Source organism: Perna viridis, chromosome 8, assembly GCF_037379345.1.
Source record: "Perna viridis isolate PV_CMFRI_1.1 ecotype Kerala chromosome 8, ASM3737934v1, whole genome shotgun sequence".
Classification (NCBI taxonomy): Eukaryota; Metazoa; Mollusca; class Bivalvia; order Mytilida; family Mytilidae; genus Perna; species Perna viridis.
The window spans coordinates 21,503,393-21,527,004 of NC_142452.1; the positions used below are offsets into that span (position 1 = coordinate 21,503,393).

Below are 23,612 nucleotides of genomic sequence, written 5' to 3' on the forward strand. Positions count from 1 at the left end.
TTTAAATATTTTAAAATGTGGGAGAAAGCAAGCAAAAGCTAATTGAATTACCACACAGATGGCTGAAGCCTGAACATTGCATGGTTATGAACATCTGGATAAACAAGCATCCACATGCAGTTCTGACAGTGTTCTTTTTCAACCTGGGATGACACCCTTACCATGAAGTAAGTTCAGAATTACTTGTATGGAATGTTGTTGAATTTGAAGCAACATTATTTTGTGGTTGCTAGATCTCCTACATTTATAGTGGAAGTTTAATGAAACTTTACACACTTTAAGTTCAGTGAGAAGATGTGCAAAGCACTTTTTAAGAAATCATTTTCTATGTTTTTCTTTGTCATTCAACTGAATGTTTCTGTATTACAGTAAAGATGCACTAATTGGTGGCGTCTGTGTCTTTTAGGCAGAATTCTATAGAGAAAGTATCGCTTGGTAGTGCATTGACAACAACATACTTCATCTCTGAGACCCCCCGTGGGACCCCCGGGGTATATAAATAGGACCCCGTATCTCCAACTGTGTGGTACAACTCCTTCTTAAAGGAGTGTCTTATGAACAAGACAGAATATGAATCTGTGTGCATAAAATGCAGAGTCTGTACACTTGAAATATGCCAAATGCAGATTCCAATAAACATCAGACACTTCAGATGTATTGATGTGTACACTTGGACACGAAGAGAGGCATCTGTTTTTCTCAAAGTCAAATGTAAAAGTAAGATAGTGGATGACTATACCAAATGTCAAATAAAGGGTAATCTGAGGGCTGAAAACACATTGTGAAATGATATCATATAGTCAAAATGGGGAGTATTCTATTTAAAGTTGGGATTTTATAGAAGTTAGAGTATAAATAGCCAATTGATGCAAAATGATTTTACTTCCATGGTACGATAACAAAATAAAAAAAAAAAAAAAAAAGAAAATGAAAAAAAATAATTGAAAAAAAAAAAAAAAAAAAAAATCCATGGGACTACAATTATTTGTTGCAGATTGTGTTCATCAGTTAACATACATGTATATGTACTTTTGTTGGGAAAATAATTCTTGTAACTGCTCACTCTTTTGGGGAGACCTGAAATCTTAACAAGGGTTCAAGTCGGGTTCAGTGTTGCTCAAATACTATATCATTTTTCCAACTTCAGTGATTTCTGGATGTGTTTTGTTTTGTTTTGTTTTCATAGATTACACAGCTTTTGGCACTGGTGTATGACTCCATTTTCTTCTATTTTCGTGAAAAGAACAGTTCTAGAGGCTGTGAACTGCCAGCTTTGATGAAAACTTGAAACTTTCTTTTGAAATTGATATCTTTGTCCATATTTAGTTTAAATGGATTTTGAAATTTCACTTTCAAATATTTGAAGGCCATATATGAGGATGTGTTGTGTTAAAATTTTTGAAAACAGTATTCTTTTGTTTGGAAAAATGTCAGTTTTCCTCATCACAGAGAACATATCAACTGTTTGCTGTGTAGAGAAATAGTCTAGCTATCAAAGGGGGATAATCCAACTTCCATGTTTACCATCTGTTTAGCCTTGAACTCCTTGAGATGGATTTTAATACAACTTTACATGGATAAGGTTAAGCTTCATATGTATATGAGCATAAAGCATGGTACTATTTAGTATATGTAGATGCTGACAAAGGAAGACCATCCAACGTACAGTCTTAAATGTTTGATTTCAGTTTGCATGGAACTGGGTATCATTTTGTGAGATTGCTCACAGTTTTTCATAAGTACTAGTATGCGGATGTGCATGTGAAATATTTCTTGAAATGTTGTGTGAAGATTTCAAAGTAATGAACACCATGCAAGTTTTGGATATTGTAAGAGGTGTTAACTTTGTATAGGCATTCTAATATTGATATAAAGGAAAATATCTAAATGGTAATATATGGAGGGTCCGGCTATAGTTAATTTCAAGCTTCACTTAAAAGAGATGTGTTCCTGGGCCAGGCCTCACACACCAATGCGAGGTGAATTAAAATCTTTTTATGTACCAAAAGGGTCAGTTGAGCAGTGTTTTTAGTGCATGACCTGCCCTGATGGATTTCCCGTTTTGCCCCATAATTTGTTCCATTTTGGTGATTTGGTAGTTAATGGGTCCAATCAGTTAGGCTATTTTCTGTTTTTTCTTATCTTACAAGAAAACAAATTGCTACTTTTATTTAAAAAACTACATTTGGTATTCACCATGTGCAAGCATGAAATTTTACTGTTTGGAGGAAAATTTCAGATCAAGTATGTTTATATTCCTCGTAAGTTTTTGGCTTAAAATATCATTCAAGCTTAAATCACCTAGTAATCTTTTTCATCTTAAGAATTTCGAGGCAGTTGCGTGTCGTGTTTCAATATATCGTGTTAGGCGGAATTGTTTGAGAATAGTTTTAATATTATTACGATTTGTCCAAGTCGGAAAAGTATCACGAGGGTAGTTTCACAAATGAGCAAAACGGATCAAGGAGAAGTAGTTTTGTTCTACTTATTTATTACTCGTGATCGGTAACTAATTGATGGCGTGTCGTGTTTCAATATATCGTGTTAGGTGGAATTGTTTGAGAATAGTTTTAATATTTTTACGATTTTTCCGTCAGAAAAGTATCATGAGGGTAGTTTTACAAATGAGCAACACAGATCAAGGAGAAGTAGTTTTGTTCTACTTATTTATTACTCGCGATCGGTAACTAATTGATGGCGTGAATTGTATGTCATATATGAAATGCTTTAACTTTCAGAAAATTTTAACAATTTTCTTTTAAATATTTTAAAATGTGGGAGAAGGCAAGCAAAAGCTGATTGAATTACCACACAGATGGCTGAAGCCTGAACATTGCATGGTTATGAACATCTGGATAAACAAGCATCCACATGCAGTTCTGACAGTGTTCTTTTTCAACCTGGGATGACACCCTTACCATGAAGATAAGATGAAGATAAATTTTGGATATTGTAAGAGGTTAACTTTGTATAGGCATTGTAATATTGATATAAAGAAAAATATCTAAATGGTAATATATGGAGGGTTCGGTTATAGTTAATTTCAGGAATTGTTCAAGAATAGTTTTAATATTATTACGATTTGTCCAAGTCGGAAAAGTATCATGAGGGTAGTTTCACAAATGAGCAACACAGATCAAGGAGAAGTAGTTTTATTCTACTTATTTATTACTCGTGATCGGTAACTAATTGATGGCGTGTCGTGTCTCAATATATCGTGTTAGGCTAAATTGTTCAAGAATATTTTTAATATTATTACAATTTGTCCAAGTCGGAATAGTATCGGGATTGGTAGATTACAAAAATGAGCAACTAAAATCAAGGAGAAGTAGTTCTGTTCTACTTATTTATTACTCGCGATCGGTAACTTATTAATGGCGTGAAATATTTGTCATATTTGAAATGCTTTAACTTTCAGGTAAAAATTTTTTTAAATGTTTTAAAATGTGGGAGAAGACAAGCAAAAGTTGATTGAATTACCACACATATGGCTGAAGCCTGAACATTTGCATGGTTATGAACATCTGGATAAACAAGCATCCACATGCAGTTCTGATGATGTTCTTTTTCAACCTGAGATGACACCCCTACCATGAAGTAAGTTCAAAATTACTTCTATGGAATGTTGTTTAATTTGAAGCAACATTATTTTGTGGTTGCTAGATCTCCTACATTTATAGTGGATATTTAATGAAACTTTACACATTTAAATTCAGTGAGAAGATGTACAAAACTCATTTTAAGAAATTATTTTCTATGTTTCTGTGCTACAGTAAAGACGCATGGCATCTGTGTCTTTTTGGAAGACTTTTTTTTTTTTAAGAAAGTCTGTCTCTCTTTGTAGTGCATGGATGGCACCATACTTCATCTCTGAAACCCCCCGTGGGACCCCCGGGGTATATAAATAGGACCCAGTATCTCCGACTGTGTGGTACAACTCCCTCTAAAAGGAGTGTCTTATGAACAAAACAAAATGCCAATCTGTGTGCATACAATGCCATGTCTGGGCACATTAATTTTCTGATTAAGAACTTTGTAGAAGTGTGCTTTTGTGAAACTTAAGTTAGTAAAACTTAGTACAGATGTTGTAAGGTTGAATGAAGGGAAAATGGTCAATAAATGGTGATGTCTTGGTGAGTAAGGCTATTGCTGATTTCAGGATTCGTACTGGCCTAGGGACACATCTCGACTCCCCTCCCCCCCTAAAATAAAAACTGTTTCCTTGAGATTAGTGTAGTCTAACTTCTCCAAGCATCTGTTTTGTTGTCAATCTCCTTTTGTTTTCATCTGAAAACAACTGTACTGAGTTTTGCTACCTTATGGTTCATAAGTGCATGCTTCTAACAGTTCCCAATTAGAAAATGACTTTCATGATGTGAAATCATCATAAACATTTCATGAAATATGGAATATGCATTTTCAAGTATACATGAAATATTGTGAGGAGAATCATGAGGTAATACCACACATTCCCACAGAATTCAGTATTTCAGAAGAAAAAAGTTCAAATTCTGTGCATATCTCTAAATATAATCCATCTTCTTGTGCATTTACACATGAATCTTAAACTTTATGTTTAGTATCAAAATCCTTATGATTCCTGTAGCTGATGTGAAATGTTACAAATATGTATTTAAGTTGGATCTTAAATATAGTTCTGAGAATTTAAGATGATGCTTACAGTTCCATGGTTGATAAGAGTTACCACTGAGATGCTCTGAGGGTTTCTTCAAAGTAGCACACGAAATATTTGTCTCAACATGTCAGACTGGTACAAAGTAGGATCTGTTGGATTGAAATATGGTCTGGTAAAGCAGATTTTAAAACAATCGGCCAATTTTTCCTTTACTTTGTATGCAAAGGTGCCAACTTTTCAGTTCAGTAGTTGATGCTGCAAAAGACCACATCTGAACATATACTGTTGAACTCAAATATTGTTAATGTGTTAAATACCATATGAAGATTAACATATAATTTGGATTGCAATATTCTTGTAAAGTCACAGATATTGAGAATCAAATGTTGTGACTGCATGATCCATCAAAAAATAAATAGTCTTGAACTGAACTAAAGATGTGCTTAATTAATGTTTTAGTTACAGTTGGATGAATCATTATGTAAAATTTTGATTTTGTGAATGTAATTTCTAATTTTGATTTTTAAAAGCCTGCCAAAATGTTTTTGCCATCGTATAAAGGTATAAGACTTTTGTCATTGCTCCTAGGGACATAGCAGAAGGTCCTTTTTATATGAATGTTGTTTTTTATGTAACCCCTTTTGAAAATGAGGCTAAAAGGGGAAAGTAATTGTTATCATTAGACTTGATAATAGGTCAGATGAAGTGAAGTTGGGCAGTGTTTTTAGTGTATGAGCTGCCATGGTTTTTCTGTTTTGCCCCATAATCAATTCCCATTTTGGTAATTTGGTAGTCCATGGGTCCAATCAGTTTGGCTTTTTTCTATACTTTCTTGTCTCACAAGAAAAGGAATTGCTACTTTATTTGAAAAACTATATTTTGTATTTCACCATATGCAAGTGTGAAATTTTACTGTTTTGGAGGAAAATTTTATTTTTATTAAATTTGTGAAAATTTCAGATTAAGTATGTTTATATTCCTCGTAAGTTTTTGGCTGAAAATTTCATTCAAGCTTAAATCACCAAATTATTTTTTTTCATCTGATGAATTTCGAGCATGTTACGTGTCGTGTCTCAATATATCGTGTTAGGCTAAATTGTTCAAGAATATTTTTAATATTATTACAATTTGTCCAAGTCGGAATAGTATCGGGATTGGTAGATTACAAAAATGAGCAACTGAGATCAAGGAGAAGTAGTTCTGTTCTACTTATTTATTACTCGCGATCGGTAACTTATTAATGGCGTGAATTATGTGTCATATTTGAAATGCTTTAACTTTCAGGTAAAATTTTTTTAAAATGTTTTAAAATGTGGGAGAAGACAAGCAAAAGTTGATTGAATTACCACACATATGGCTGAAGCCTGAACATTTGCATGGTTATGAACATCTGGATAAACAAGTATCCACATGCAGTTCTGACAGTGTTCTTTTTCAACCTGGGATGACACCCTTACCATGAAGTAAGTTCAAAATTACTTCTATGGAATGTTGTTTAATTTGAAGCAACATTATTTTGTGGTTGCTAGATCTCCTACATTTATAGTGGAAATTTAATGAAACTTTACACATTTAAATTCAGTGAGAAGATGTACAAAACTCATTTTAAGAAATTATTTTCTGTTTCTGTGCTACAGTAAAGACGCATGGCATCTGTGTCTTTTTGGAAGACTTTTTTTTTAAAAGAAAGTCTGTCTCTCTTTATAGTGCATGGACGGCACCATACTTCATCTCTGAAACCCCCCGTGGGACCCCCGGGGTATATAAATAGGACCCAGTATCTCCGACTGTGTGGTACAACTCCCTCTAAAAGGAGTGTCTTATGAACAAGACAAAATGCCAATTTGTGTGCATACAATGCCATGTCTGGGCACATTAATTTTCTGATCAAGAACTTTGTAGAAGTGTGCTTTTGTGAAATGTAAGTTAGTAAAACTTAGTACAGATGTTGTAAGGTTGAATGAAGGGAAAATGGTCAATAAATGGTGATGTCTTGGTGAGTAAGGCTATTGCTGATTTCAGGATTCGTACTGGCCTAGGGACACATCTCGACTCCCCTCCCCCCCTAAAATAAAAACTGTTTCCTTGAGATTAGTGTAGTCTAACTTCTCCAAGCATCTGTTTTGTTGTCAATCTCCTTTTGTTTTTACCTGAAAACAACTGTACTGAGTTTTGCTAACTTATGGTTCATAAGTGCATGCTTCTAACAGTTCCCAATTAGAAAATGACTTTCATGATGTGAAATCATCATAAACATTTCATGAAATATGGAATATGCATTTTCAAGTATACATGAAATATTGTGAGGAGAATCATGAGGTAATACCACACATTCCCACAGAACTCAATATTTCAGAAGAAAAAAGTTCAAATTCTGTGCATATCTCTAGATATAATCCATCTTCTTGTGCATTTACACATGAATCTTAAACTTTATGTTTAGTATCAAAATCCTTATGATTCCTGTAGCTGATGTGAAATGTTACAAATATATATTTAAGTTGGATCTTAAATATAGTTCTGAGAACTTCTTTGAACTTTATGAAGAGGTATTTTGTAGATGTGCACTAAGATGACACTAACATTATAAGTGTATGTCTCATCATTGGAATGGCAATGCCCTAAAGTATTTATTTTCTGTACATTGGTCATTGTTTGTTTTCACTTCTTGTTTTTTGTAAGAAAGCATGTCATGAACTATAACTACAAGTATATTGAGATGTGTATATTAAGATTTTGGTCACCTGTGAAAGAATTAGTAGTCAGTACAAAATCAAGGTATTCACACTGTTCAACTAAAATATTTTGTGAATGTGTCAAATTGATGAAGGTATTCATGGTAAGGTTTGGTACCAATTGAAGAAAAAAGTGTGTACAAACTTTAACTTTATATGTTATTAATGTACTTAGCTTGTGTGCAGCCGGATTTAGATTTCTTCTCCAGCTTGATCATACCAAAGACTTTAAAGATGATGCTCACTGTTTCATGAATGCAGTATATTAGTGATAGAGTAACCACTGGTTTGCTCTGATTGGGGTATTATTCTTGTATGTTGTTATAGTCAAAGTAGCACAAGAAAAAATTGGCTCAGCATGTTAACCTGGTACAAAACATGTCTATTAGATTGAATTATGGTCATGCAAAGGAGATTTTAACACAATCAGACAATGTATATTTATATTTTAATTGCTATGTAAAAGTGTTTACTTTTCAGTTTAGTAGTTTTTACAGCAAAATCTCCTAAAAATACATCTGAAAAAATATTATTACTTAATTACCATTTTCAATTGGTTAACATTTGGATCAATATTTTTGTTAAGTAACAGATTTTTAGAATCAGATGTTGTGACAGCTGCTTGTTCCACCAAAAAAAATAATAAAGTCCTATGACAGACTGAACTAATAAATTTATAATGATGTGCAATATGGATTGATTACAATTGAATGAATCTTTATGTAAACTTTTTTTCATGGAGGAAATTCTTGTTTCAAATGACCCTCATTTTTTTTCTATTGTATAATGATACCACTGTCATCATTAGCATCCATTTACTTCTGTTTAATTTATTAAGTGAAACTTACTTACTTGATCTTTTTTTTAATATGAACACAACATACCTAGGGAAATGGCAGAAGGCCTTGTTACACATAAAGGTTTTTGAAAAATCAGAAAATTAAGGTGTAAAATAGTTATCAAAATTTATAGAATAAGTTGTTTATCTGATTTTGATGACTCAAATGTCAATGTTTTCTTTGTGTATTCTGTTTTAAATTTTTTTATTTAGGAAATTAACTTTTGTTTTTTTTGTTTATGTTATGTTCGTAAATTTTTTTATTGACTCCATACCAAAATGTCTTCTCATAGATATCTTTTTACATTATTTTGGTTTGATTTTCAAACGTTTTTGCGTAATAGATTCCTTACGAAAGCCCAGCCCACAGCTTTCAAATCCGACAATATCTTAATTGATATGCACAAGTGTTAACTTTTTAGTTCATTAGTTTTTACTGCCAAATCTCAAGACTCACTGGAACATTGTGTTGAACTGAAGTATTTAACCTTATAAAGATGTATCAAACTAACTACAATTCGAAAAGAGGACACTTCAAACAGCTTTAAAATTTTCTTTCTTCAAGAAAAATTTTTATTCTGTTACAATTTGTATCAAAAGACATTATTTAACAATATAATTTCTGTTCTTCATTGAAAAATAGAAAATATTAACCATTGCTTTCAAATATATTGAAGTAAGGAGTTAAATGAAGTGGACATCTCATTAAATAATGCTTTTCCATTTACTGAAACATGAATAGCACTATGTCAATACTAAATAACAACCTCTTTCTATATAAATGTAGTGAGTAGTGAAGATCTATATATTTAACTTGGGTAATAGTTTGGCCAACACTCTTGTAAAGTCACATATTGTGAATAAATGCTTTCAAAGAAAGTCATTCCAACTGACACGACTTTAATTACAGTATCTGGTCTCATCTTGTGAGTCTGCTCACAGTATTTTGTATGTATGTATGTGCATGTTACATATATCATGAAATGTTTTATGAAGATACATATCATGATAGTCCTCTTCTGATTAAAAACTTTGTAAAAGTATGCTTTTGTGAAACTTGAGTTAGTAAAACTTAGTACAGATGTAATAAGATTGAATGAAAGGAAAGATGTCAATAAATGGTGATGCTTGGTTGAGTAAGGCTACTTCTGATTTCAGGGTTTGAACTGACCCTGGTGCACATCTCTACCCCCCCCCCCCACCCCCCTATTTTACTTGAGATTAGTGTAGTCAGACTTATCCATTCATCAGTTATGTTGTCAATCTCCTTCTGTTTTTATCTGAAAACAACTGTACTGAGTTTTGCTACCTTCTGGTTCATACATGCATGCTTCTAACAGTTCCCAATTATAAAATGACTTTCATGATATGAAATCATCGTTAACATTTCATGAAATATGGAATATGCATTTTCTAGTATACATAAAATATTGTGGGGAGACTCATGAAGTTATCCCACTGACTCCCGCTGAACCCTTGAAATTTAAATATTTTTAAATGATCACTTTTCTGTGCAAACTATATTTCTATTGTTAAACACAATATTATGATAAACCAGGTGTACAGTATAATATTCAGCTGAACAACTTTTTTGGGGGTAAATTATTGTCTTTTGAAAATAAGAATACTTTTCCAATCAAAAGAAAAATTGTTGAATTCTATTTTACATTATTTAAAAAAAACCAAAAAACAGACCTTAACTGTGTCCTGTGATCCGCTCATACTTGGTAAGTTTTTCTATTTTAATGGCTATATATATATCTTTTAAATATGTACAACCTCTTTCTGTAACATAAAACATTAAATTGAAGTAATATTTACGTAGGGTCCATTTGTCCATCTGTAAGATCTTGTGAAGAACACCTGAAACCACTGGTTAAATTTCTTCCATAATTGGTAGGTCTGTTAAGAAGTATGGATGGGCATTCCATACCATATATTTTATTTTTTTCAACAATCATAAGGTATTAATATATTAAAACATGTAAAGTTAAGATTTAATCAACAATTTAAGAGTTTATAAGACAGCTTTTGATTTAGGTTCAATTGATGAAAGTTCAAGGTAGTTCAAAGTCATATATACTTAAAGTATTTTGTAAAATAAGAAATTACTAAGTTCTAGCCTTTACATCTGAACGCATAAAGTTGTGTATTTTCACAAAATTTGTACTAAATAGCCTGACAAGATATTGATTTATTTTTGGGCAGTAAGGTTCATGTTTGAGGTCTCCTAGAAGGTAAAGAATTAAAATTTGGTATTCCATGCTTCGATTTTTTAATTTTTTTGTGCATTTTCAAATTTTTAAAAAATCTTTTAGGAGTGAGAGAGTGAGTGATACATTCATGACAGGGTCAGTAGCTCAAAGTTCAAGATTCAAAGTACATTTCAGAAATAAAACATTTTTCGGGGAAAACATTCATTCCAGAGAATAAGTATAACCGGTGAGCATGTATGAAAAAAATTTCAATTATAAAGTTTAGCATTTAAATAGATCAGGTGAAAAAAATTATGTCACAAAGTTGTTACTTTTCTAGTTCTGTTGACACACTTAGTATTTTTGCTGTTTGTTTCAATTTGGGTTTTCATTTTATCTATGGTAGGGTAATTATTGCTATGTGCAGAAATGCTTTCTATTTTGAAATTGATTATCTTATTTTTGGACTTTAATCCTTTCTATTTTGAGATTCATTATCTTGTTTTTGGACTTTAATCCTTTCTATTTTGAAACTTGTTTTCTTGTTTTTTGGACTTTATTTCAGTTTTGATCAATTTTTCAATCTTGTCACGAAATTGTGGCATTCTGAAATGGTTATACACCTGTCAAACCTGCAAATTGGCTCAGGCTTGCAGTGTAGACACTATTTTGAATGTCCAAACTATCAGCACATGATGATGAGGATTATTGAATAGATTCAAGTCAAGACACATGAAGATTATGCAGCAATTACTTTCCAGGTATGTTAACCTCAATTACCAGAAACTACACAATATAAAATTAAAAGAATATGCTTGCCAATCCACATTTTATACCAACTTGAAAAAAAAAAAAAAATCAAAACAAAAATATTTAAAGAATAATAAACTTATGACAACAAGGACACTTCTTTAATATAAACTAAAAGTCCAATAAAATCAGTACATTAATTAATGAACAACATCTACACAACTGTACACTTAAAACAAAAGAGTCAAGGTTCAGCTGAAAACTAATTTCAAGCTGAACTTAGCAAAATCTTTTTGTACCTAAAGGGTCGAATGAAGTGAAGTCGGGCAGTGTTTGGGGTTCACTGCAGCAGCCATCGGCTGCCACGTCCCCCAATTCGACCCTATACTAGGTAATTATAGGGTGGCATCAGGAGATGTGGCAGATTGTTCAGCTTCCATGAACAAGTTTTGTTCAGCTTCCATGAACAAATTTTCTACTACCTTTTCGTTTTTTGTCCAACGATGTGCGTTTTTATCTAATACTACTTTGGTATCAATTAATTTAAGTCAAGTCTAGTAAATTTATATTTTTGTTGTTTTCCATCTTTGGGTAATTTATCAAAATATGAAATAGTTAAATTTTCAACTATTTATTAATAGTCCAATGTTTCATGAAGGAGTATGACCTGTTTCTCCTTCTATTAGGCTATTCCTCAGTTCATCCATTGGTCCAGGATATTTTCTATGTGCACAATACTTCTTTCACTATTGAAGTGATTGAATTAATGAAACTAACATCAGATGTATATATGCTAGTTGCAATAAAACATTGTAACAATACTTGAATAAAGGAATACATAGAATACGGTGCTAGTAAATATAGCATTTTTTGTACAGTTTAGAGGATTTTGATGAAACCTTAAATGGAGGTGATGTAGAAGTCCATTCTACAAGGTAAAAAAAATAATGCTTTAAAAGGGGTTAATCCAACTTTCATTTTTTGACACCTTATTTTTTGCCTTGAGCTCCTCCTTCAGATAGATTTCAATGAAACTTTACATGGATAAGGTCACGCTTCATATGTATATGTGCATAAAGCAAGATTATATGTAGTTGCTGGCAAAGGAAGACCATCCAATTTACAGGATATATAGAGGAGTCAGGCTACGAAAATTTCATGCTTAACTTAAGAGATGTGTTCCAGGGTCAGGCCTCACACACTAGTGTGAGGTGAAATAAAATCCTTTTATGTACCAAAAGGGTCCCCTCATTCAACCCTATAATTACTATTTCAGTAATTATAGGGTTGCATCAGGAGATGTGGCAGATTGTTCAGCTACCATGAACATTTTCTTTTTTTGTCAAAAGAAGACAAAAGGCTACAGCTAATTTCATGCTTAACTTAAAAGAGATGTGTTCCAGGGTCAGGCCTCACACACTAATGTGAGGTGAAATAAAATCCTTTTATGTACCAAAAGGGTCCCCTCATTCAACCCTGTAATTACTATTTCAGTAATTATAGGGTTGCATCAGGAGAACTTTTCTTTTGTGTCTTTAGTCCAAGTACTTGCAATTTTAAGAACCAAAAATTGTATTTCCATCAGGTTGTGAGTCAGGTCATAGTATATCTGTTTAGGTAGTTCAGTAGGATTTTAATCAAAAAGTACATTGACTTCCATTTTATTTTTGAAACAGATCGAGATTTGGTTACTGTCATTCTTTGGTTATTTTTTTTCTAAAATAAAGTAATAACATGTAAAACAATTTTCTCACGGTGTATTTCTTGTCAAAATCAGTTCAAGTAAATTATCTACAGTATGTTGTTCATGTGAAGACAACATCTGAAACCACTGGTTAAATTTCTTCCATAATTGGTAGGTCTGTTAAGAAGTGTGGCTGAGCATGCCATACCATATTTTATTTTGCTTCAACAATCATAAGGTATTGATATATTAAAACATGTAAACTTAAGCTTTAATTAACAATTTAAGAGTTTATAAGACAGCTTTTGATTTAGGTTCAATTGATGAAAGTTCAAGGTAGTTCAAAGTCATATATACTTAAAGAAGTATTTTGTAAAATAAGAAATTACTAAGTTCTAGCCTTTACATCTGAACGCATAAATTTGTGTATTTTCACAAAATTTGTACTAAATAGCCTGATAAGATATTGATTTATTTTTGGGCAGTAAGGTTCATGTTTGAGGTCTCCTAGTAGGCAAAGAATTAAAATTTGGTATTCCATGCTTTGATTTTTTAATTTTTTTGTGCATTTTCAAATTTTTAAAAAATCTTTTAGGAGTGAGAGAGTGAGTGATACATTCATGACAGGGTCAGTAGCTCAAAGTTCAAGATTCAAAGTACATTTCAGAAATAAAACATTTTTCGGGGAAAACATTCATTCCAGAGAATAAGTATAACCGGTGAGCATGTATGAAAAAAAATTTCATTTATAAAGTTTGGCATTTAAATAGATCAGGTGAAAAAATTATGTCACAAAGTTGTTACTTTTCTAGTTCTGTTGACACACTTAGTATTTTTGTTTGGTTGTATTTTTTGGAATCCTAATTGCTGTTTGTTTCAATTTGGGTTTTCATTTTTTCTATGGTAGGGTAATTATTGCTATGTGCAGAAATGCTTTCTATTTTGAAATTGATTATCTTATTTTTGGACTTTAATCCTTTCTATTTTGAGATTCATTATCTTGTTTTTGGACTTTAATCCTTTCTATTTTGAAACTTGTTTTCTTGTTTTTTGGACTTTATTTCAGTTTTGATCAATTTTTTAATCTTGTCACGAAATTGTGGCATTCTGAAATGGTTATACACCTGTCAAACCTGCAAATTGGCTCAGGCTTGCAATGTAGACACTATTTTGAATGTTCACACTATCAGCACATGATGATGAGGATTATTGAACAGATTCAAGTCAAGACACATGAAGATTATGCAGCAATTACTTTCCAGGTATGTTAACCTCAATTACCAGAAACTACACAATATAAAATTAAAAGAATATGCTTGCCAATCCACATTTTATACCAACCTGAAAAAAAAACAATTTTCAAAACAAAAATATTTAAAGAGTAATAAACTTATGACAACAAGGACACTTCTTTAATATAAACTAAAAGTCCAATAAAATCAATACATTAATTAATGAACAACATCTACACAACTGTACACTTAAAACAAAAGAGTCAAGGTTCAGCTGAAAACTAATTTCAAGCTGAATTTAGCAAAATCTTTTTGTACCAAAAGGGTCGAATGAAGTGAAGTCGGGCAGTGTTTGGGGTTCACTGCAGCAGCCATCGGCTGCCACGTCCCCCAATTCGACCCTATACTAGGTAATTATAGGGTGGCATCAGGAGATGTGGCAGATTGTTCAGCTTCCATGAACAAGTTTTGTTCAGCTTCCATGAACAAATTTTCTACTACCTTTTCGTTTTTTGTCCAACGATGTGCGTTTTTTATCTAATACTACTTTGGTATCAATTAATTTAAGTCAAGTCTAGTAATTTTATATTTTTGTTGTTTTCCATCTTTGGGTAATTTATCAAAATATGAAATAGTTAAATTTTCAACTATTTATTAATAGTCCAATGTTTCATGAAGGAGTATGACCTACTTCTCCGTCTATTAGGCTATTCCTCAGTCCATCCACAGGTCCAAGATATTTTCTATGTGCACAACACTTCTTTCACTGTTGAAGTGATTGAATTGATGAAACTAACATCAGATGTATATGTGCTAGTTGCAATGAAATATTGTAACAATACTTCAATAAAGGAATACATAGAATATGGTGCTAGTAAATATAGCATTACTTATACAGTTTAGAGGATTTTGATGAAGCTTTATAAGGAGGTGATGTAGAAGTCCATTCTATAAGGTAAAAAAAATAATTCAATGCTTTAAAAGGGGGTAGTCCAACTTCCATCTTTTGACACCATAGTTTTTGCCTTCAACTCCTCCTTCAGATGGGTTTAAATGAAAGTTTACATGGATAAGGTCACCCTTCATATGTATATGTGCATAAAGCAAGACGATATGTAGAAGTCCATCCAATTTACAGGAGTATACATGTATATGGAGGAGTCAGGCTACGATAATTTCATGCTTAACTAAAAAAGAGATGTGTTCCAGGGTCAGGCCTCACACACTATGAGGTGCAAAGTCCAGTAAGTTCTTTTGTCCGGTAATTTTGTAATATAAAAATTTCCTACTACTTTTTTTTGTTTTTCGTCAAAAGAAAACAAAATGGCGTTTTAATCTACTATTACTTTGGCATCAATTGTTTCAAATTCTGTCAAGTCCAGTAAATTCTTTTTTTTTTTTTTTTTTTTTGTTAATTTTGTGAGATTTGGTTACTTTCCATATTACGGTCATATAGGAAATTATAAAATAATTTAATTTTATACAATTTTCTGACAATGTTTTTTTTATAGTCAAAATCAATTCAAATAAACTATCTTCTACCATTTTTTAGAACTACAAATGCATTTCAAGCTGATTGTTAGTCCTGCATGTATGTTTCACTCGGCGGGTGTTTCTAGAAAAGCAGAGGACACTTACTCTACTGGTGCACCTGGTCCATGTTCCCAATTTTTAGTGAAATCCGAGTTGCCCATTTGCTTTTGTTACTTTGTATGTATGATTTATTTACTTTATGTTCTTTGTTGTGTATGTCTGTTTTCCATGTCTGGTCTTTGTCCCTGGATTGCATTCTTTTGATTACCGCTATAACCTTGGTTCCCTTGAAAAAAAATAATTTTGCTAAATCTTACTGTTTTGGAGATATATACGAAAAACTACTGTCTGACCCTTATTTTTTATTTTTAGTAATGTTGGCCATGTTTTTTGACGGATCAAAAATCCCCATTCCAGTTCTTTGCAGGATATCCCAAAACACATTCATATCAACTTTGGTTCCAATTGGTCAAGTAGTGTCAGGGGAGAACAATTGTGAAAGGGTTAACATTAAAAAAACAAAACAAAAAAAAACAACATCGAAAAAGGGCAAAAACTCCAACATGGCTTAAAAGATTAAAATGAAAATTTGACCACAGATAGATCTCATTATGCTGAAAACTTTTATTCATATCAGAATTTGGCTTAACCTAACTGTTTTGGAGATATTTGCGATAAACTACTGTCTGACCCCTATATTCTATTTTTAGTGACGGTGGCCATGTTTTGTCGACAGATAACGTCCATCCATAGGTCAAGATATTTTCTATGTGCACAACACTTCTTTCACTGTTGAAGTGATTGAATTGATGAAACTAACATCAGATGTATATGTGCTAGTTGCAATGAAATATTGTAGCAATACTTGAATAAAGGAATACATAGAATATGATGCTAGTAAATATAGCATTACTTATACAGTTTAGAGGATTTTGATGAAACTTTATATGGAGGTGATGTAGAAGTGCATTCTATAAGGTAGAAAAAAAATCTTTAATGCTTATAAAGGGGGATAATCCAACTTCAATGTTTTGACACCACATTTTTAGCCCTGATTCCTCTTTCAGATGGATTTTAATGAAAGTTTACATGGATAAGGTTAAGCTTCATAAGTATATGTGAATAAAGCAAGACTATATGTAGTTGCTGGCAAAGGAAGACTGTCCAATTTACAGTCTGAGATGCTTGAGTTTAATTGGCCTGGAACTGGGTACAATATTTCATAGGTTTTTGTATGTGGATGTATATGTAAAACATTTCACAAAATGTTGTGTGAAGATTTCAAAATTATGAATGTCATGCAAGTTTTGAAACTTGGAAGATGGTACAAATGTCAGTAAAATTTTGTATAGACGTTATGATATCAATACAAATGGAGAAGATAACTAAATGGTAATGCATTGGGAAGTCAGGCCACAGCTAATTTCAAACTTAACTTAAAATAGTTACAAGGTCAGGTGTCACTCACCAGGCTGAGGTGAAACAAAAACTTTTTATGTACCAAAAGGGTAGAATGGAGTTAATACAGGCAGTGTGCCGTGTCCCCCCATTTAACCCTAAAATTACTGCATTTTGTCAAAAGAAGACAACTTAAGCACATTTTTAATGAACTATTACTTTGGCATCAATGGTTTTAATTAGAACTATTCAAGTTTGATAAATTCTTTATTGGGTAATTTTGTAGTAAAAAAACTGTTCATGAAAAAATTAGGCAGATTCTATGATATAAGTACAGGATAAATTTTATCCAACTGAATTATTTGTTCCAGTGTAATGCTTTATTTGTATAAATTCCATGCGAGTCAGGTAGCTGTCCATTTAACTGATTTTGGATAATATAGTTGAGTATAAACTTGTCAAATGTAAAAGAATTCACTACTGACATTTTTCTCCTTATAATTCTCTTTAGTTTTAGTCAAAATTTATTGAACTTTAAAAGAACCTAACAAATGTGGTTTTGTAGACATATGCAAAAAACTTTTGTCTGACTCCTATGTTCTATTTTCAGTAACAAGGGTCGTGTTTTTCAATGAATCAAAAATCCCCATATCCGTTCTAAACAGAATACCCTAAGGAACATAAGTAATATCATAAAAAATAACAAAAAAAGTAAAAAAAGGGCAATAACTCCAACATAGTTTGACAGATTTACACGAAAATTTGACCACATGTAGAGCTAATAACGTAAAACTGCTGTCTGACCATGTGTTCTATATTTAGTAACCATGGCCAACTTTGTTGAGGAATTAAAATCCCCACTATGCAGAATATCTTAACTTAAGGAACATTCATACCAAAGTTGGTTGTACCTGGTTGCATCTGAGGAGAAGTATTTTGACAAATTGTAAATGACGACTACATCAATAACAGACACCGAGTCATGGCAATAGCTCATATGGCTATTTGGGCCAGGTGAGCTAAAAAAGGGTCCAAAAAAGCAAAGTCAAACAGTATAAATATCATTACAGTTTTCTGTGTTATAACTTAGGAGGCCAACATACAATTTTACATATTTTTCAATGTACAGTTGAAATCATGGAAAATTCCTTAACAATCAAGTATTTTTCTGGCTGTTACCATGGCAACATTTTTTACGGAAATATTTCAGTTTGATTTTGTAATTTATCAAAATAATCGTGAAAATTTGTTTTATAGGTAACTATTACAACTACAATAGCAAAAAATTAATAAAAAAATAAATATTGACGTTTCTATCCTATGCTTGATGCTTACTGACAAGCTCTCTGAAGTATTCAAATTGAACACTTTCTCCACTTTTAGTTTCCAGATTTTCAAGTTTTGGATTTAAAAAAACTTTTTGTTGACACAGTTCGTAGATTTATATTTTGCTCAATTCAATATGTAGATTACAATCAGATTATTTACTACTCTATAATAGTCAATTTGATCACAGTTCTCCATCTCAGCATATAAATTAATTTATTATATTTTTTTGAAAGTTAACTATGTGGCGACCTGCAAACTGATTCAGAGTTCACACTACCAGCACAGCATGACAGCTGTTGCTAACAGATAATATTTGGAACACATAAAGAAGGTGTATAGGTATATTCTACCTTTTTAATTAGATTTAATTTGTTTTTAACTTTGAGACAGATTTGTTTTTAATTTTGAGACAGATTTGTTTTTATATTATAGAACAAGACATATGTTGTTCAAACAAACGTGCAAAATTTATTTTATCTTTTTTATTGTTTTCACACATACCTGTTAACCCTCCTTCTTTTGGAGGGAGAATTTCTCTTTTTGGGTCACATAGGAGCCTTTTCAAATAGGGAGATTGATCCAAAAAGAGAGAGTCTTCCTCCTAAATTGGGAGGGTTAACTGGCTCATTCTCTCCACCATAGACCCGTTTTTTATATTTAAAATTACAGGTCTATGTCTCCATGCATCATATTTATATAATGGACTCCAATCCTTTCTACTACAAAAATTCTTTCTTGGTTATTTGTATCAGTGTTCCAGCTAGGATTTCAAAAGGGCAGGGTGCATGGTTCTGAATGGGACACATTTTCAAATTTTCAAAAGGGCATATTAAGTGAAATATAAAAGTGTACATGTAAGGTTTACAATCAAATGTGTATATAGACAGGCACGTAGCTGAGGCCAAATTGAAGTGTAAGCAAAAGTACGGCAGCTCCCCCTGAAGCTCTGCGGAGATAGTGTTTTAGAGCATCATTTATGCCTCTCCTGGATGTATTTTATCTCAAAAAAAAAAAAAAAAAAAAAAATTGGCAAAATTAAGTGCAGGCAAAAGCTTTTTTGCCTAACGGCAGCTACGCGCCTGATAGACTTAATTATTTTCAAGAAATTAGTAACAGGGCAAATTTATAAATAAAATAAATAACAGAGCGCTTCATGACACTTCTTCGTGCAATAAAAGTTTAACATGTAAAAGTTTGTTTGATATGATTTGTTTCATCTTGTTTCTATGACCACAATTAATTCTCCACATTTTGTAGTTTGACCTGAAAAATGGCAAGGCGCCAAGAAGAGGCCACAAGGGGACTCTCGGAAAAGGACAGTCGGGCCGCCCTGTGATAACAGCTAGCTTACCTGGATCACTGTGCATAATACATGATCCTTCATACTTATAGCAGGGACTTTATGTATAATACAGGGGTATAAGGACTAAGCTTATATAGGTAATGAGCAAACCATGCACAAAACAAAAAAGAACCTAAAATTCTATGAAAAAAAAAACAACACAAACCTCAATAAAAATGGACCAAATCCAGATGTTTGGAAAGTTGCACCAGCAGGTCACCTAGACATTTCATAATATTGCGCTAAAAAAAGTTCTGGAAAATATTCGAAAGTTTTGACTTTACCCCTTTTCCTCGAAGTCATCCGGAAGTCTCTGCCCTGGCCATTGCGACGGTTTGTGATACATGATAGGTTAAGCCACTCTTCAAACAAAGAGGAAAACATCAATTCAGGTGACATGTCGCTTTATTGGGCAAGGTAGAGGGACTGGGGAGTTGAAATTAAAGTTTATGTTATAGAGCTAGCTATAGCTTCACTATATATGGGGCCACTTTACATGTATGCATGTATTGTTTTTTTTCTTTTCCAAAATACTTCACTTCCCCAAGACTTGCATTATTTCAAAATAAACAATAAATTTATTATTTTGACATTGTGTTATAATATCAAGGAATATATAAAAGTAGAAATACTTGTCTTCATGCACATCTTCAAACACTTGTTTCTTCCTCAGTAAAAGGTTTTATAATAATATATTTGGAAATACTTTATTTGTGCCAAAAAAATGCTATCCCAAAAAGGCCATCCCCCGAATGCCACTTTTATATTACATAATTTACAGATGGTTTAGTATAATTTACGAGAACTGTAGTCATTGTGTGCATTAATAATAACGGCTGAAAATGATCAAAATTTCATCATAAAAAATGGCATATCTGTAAAGAAATACCCCTATTACCTAAAACAGCTATTACTAAAAATAGAACAATGTCTGGTCAAAGTCACATACATATTTTTGAGAATCTCTTATGAACTTCTTTTAATCCGAAAATAAAATTTACAGCAATTCTGAAATGATTTTTGGACGATTTTCCCAGTTTTGCATGGTTTTCTTTTAAACAGACTCTATTTTGACTTTTTGCAAAAAGAGATCAGCTTATGTTTATGACAACATGATTAATAATTTTCGTAGGGCATCTCATGAAAAAGCCTGCATCAGGAGATACAAATGTACATAGATAAAGGACATGAAGTTACTTCAGCAGTGGATATGAAACAGGTAACTTTAAGTTTGCATCAATATGCCTTTTTTTACAATTGCAAAATTTTTGTTGTTGAATATAAAGAGGGGGAGGGCAATTTTTTTTTTAAATTTCTAGGCTGATTTCAAAATTATTTCATTTGTGTTGATCCTAAGACATTTATTGATTAAGAATCAGGGGTTTAACATTGGAGATAGTACAATAGATGGAAGGAAACATTAAGGGTTTTCTGAGGAGTTGCTTCACACGGTAGTGATGACAAATAAAATTTAGTGCTTGCCTTTAGTCATCTTTATTAGCTTTAACAATATTAATTTATTCAAATAAAGTTTCACAAAATCTTCTTTAGTATAAGACAATTTTATTGCCTTACCAGCATTATTAACGGCCAATGGCATCAACTAAAAGTAATTAAATATGGTACAAATGTCCTTGCATGTAGTTTTAAAATTTCACATGTTCATTGTACATACATACATGTAGTATTTAGTTAACATGTAGTAATGTATGAAAATATTGAAGACATTAGTCAACTAACGCCATCAGATTATTAGATATACATGAATATGTTACGAATAATATGGTGAACTACGCTGGTCTCGTTTTATTACGGCAAGGAATTAAGAATAATTATTTTACACTTTTAGGAACTTGCTTGGACAAAGTAGAAAACTTGAAAGCAGTGTGAAGGTCCAATACTTGGATTGCTGTGCCAGTAGAAACAATACCAGAGATATGTGTTTATATGGACTTCGGAAATCAGAATTATGGATTTGTTGCTTGTTCCCCAAATCGTGTAGACAGAGGGTGAAGTGATTTTTTGTGAAACGTTATTCTTCCATACATTTTATGTAATTGTTGGGAAGGTTTATAATTCTTTTTAAATTAAGAATGAAAAGGAAAATAAGAAAATAACGGTTAGCTTAAATATTGAGTTAAAAGATTTTAATCCATGAGCTTTCCTGTAAAAAATTTATCCACCAAAAGTCTACCATTAAGAGCGGTTTTTATGTTATACATAGGTACAACAGTGGTCAGCAGATGACTTGTTTTTGCTGTTCATATATTTTTTACCTATTTACATACATTTGTATAATTTTTGAACAGTTTATAAGACATTATTTGGTTTTTGAATTGCTCATGCATTTTTCATTATTGTAGGTGTGCAGTATATTACATCATACATTGTAATTTATATAGATGTAATTTTATTTAATGCCTTCTCAAAGTTCAGACCTGGTTGTTTTTTGCTTAAAACATAATTCCACTTTTTCAAATTTGGATTTACCATTTGAATTATATAACCAACAGTGGAAGCAGATCTACATCTAGTAGCTGAGAAACTTAGCACAATATTTATATACATATACATGTACATTTATAATGTATGCATAATAGAGGAACATGACTAATTTCCCCCCATACCTTGTTGAACTTGACAATTTTTGTTATTTTATAATGTGAATGGTGTCTATACTTAACCATAATGTTAATCTGTCAATTTCTGCCTGTTTTTTTCTTATCTCATAAAATTAGGTCCTGTGAAATGTTTGCTTTATACATAATACACATGTATATTATAGTGTACAATCATATTTTCTTTACCAGTACATTTGTATGTAAATAAATGACTTTTTTCTGTACAAATATTTTTACTTGCTGTATGTCTTCTCCATTGCCTAGTGAAGTAGGTAATATTTTCTGTATAGTTCATTTCTGTTTATTAATCAAATACGAAATATCTTTTTGAAAAATTCCTTCACCCTTATAAAGGCAGCATCAAAAGTATAGAACAGTTTATCATAAAGCTATAGAAAATAGTAAATGTACTGCTAAAGGTATATTAGGATAAAATATATTCATTTCGACATTATCTACTGCAACAGCTAAAAAGTCATTTTAGCAGAAATAAGCCACACTACAATTATACTAAAAAAAGGAAAATTCTTCCAAATATACTTTGCTACAGCTAAAATGGTAAACATGTGTTAGTATAAATTAGCAGTGCTACAACTACACTAAAATAAATTTGACAAACTCCAATTATACACTGGAGCAGGTAAAAAGTTTAACATATTCTAGCATAAATTAGCACTGCTAGAAACATGCTTCATAACTTGAAAAAAATATTCTCACAATAACTTTTGTTAGCGTAAATTAGTAAGGTAATGATGAAATCAGTAATACCCGCTAATTCAGTTGAAATTAGCGTTAGATTTAGCAATTTTCTAGCACTGCTAATTCATACACTACATTTAGGTTACAGACCACCAATTCAACCAATGAGCATTTGGAACGTACGCAAAAATAGTCCTACGCAGAAATTACCCCTGTTCCTCATAGTGCTGTGAAAAAAGTTCTCATCTTATTTAAAAAATTTAAACAGTTTCTGAAAGGAAAAACATTTCTGTACATTTTATAGGTGCATTTTGCTTCTTGTGATGTGAAGCCTAATCTCCATAATGATTTTTAAATATACCCCTATCTTGTGAAAACACTGGGGTTTCCCATGCTATTTATAGACCCTTCACTTCCGGTGACCAGTACTGCACTGCAAGTCTGCTAACCCCACATGTCATTCTGAGGATTGTGAGCTGACATATGTAGAATCATGCTGATATATAGTCCTCTGCAGGTTAAAGTTAAGGTAAAGTCCAGAGAAGCCATTGAATATTGTGAAATTAGCATAGAAGCCTATGGAAAGTGGAATTAGTGGTTTTTAGCCTTAAGAAGAAGCC

At 32.1% G+C, this 23,612-nt stretch overlaps 1 long non-coding RNA gene across 1 annotated transcript; it reads left to right on the plus strand.

Annotated features, from left to right (window-relative positions):
* Nucleotides 1–19,545: 19,545 nt before the first annotated feature.
* On the plus strand, nucleotides 19,546–22,521 carry LOC148609816 (uncharacterized). Its single transcript, XR_015914519.1, has 3 exons — nucleotides 19,546–20,064; nucleotides 20,805–20,891; nucleotides 21,522–22,521. It is a non-coding gene; the product is annotated as an uncharacterized LOC148609816 (long non-coding RNA).
* Nucleotides 22,522–23,612: the final 1,091 nt, after the last annotated feature.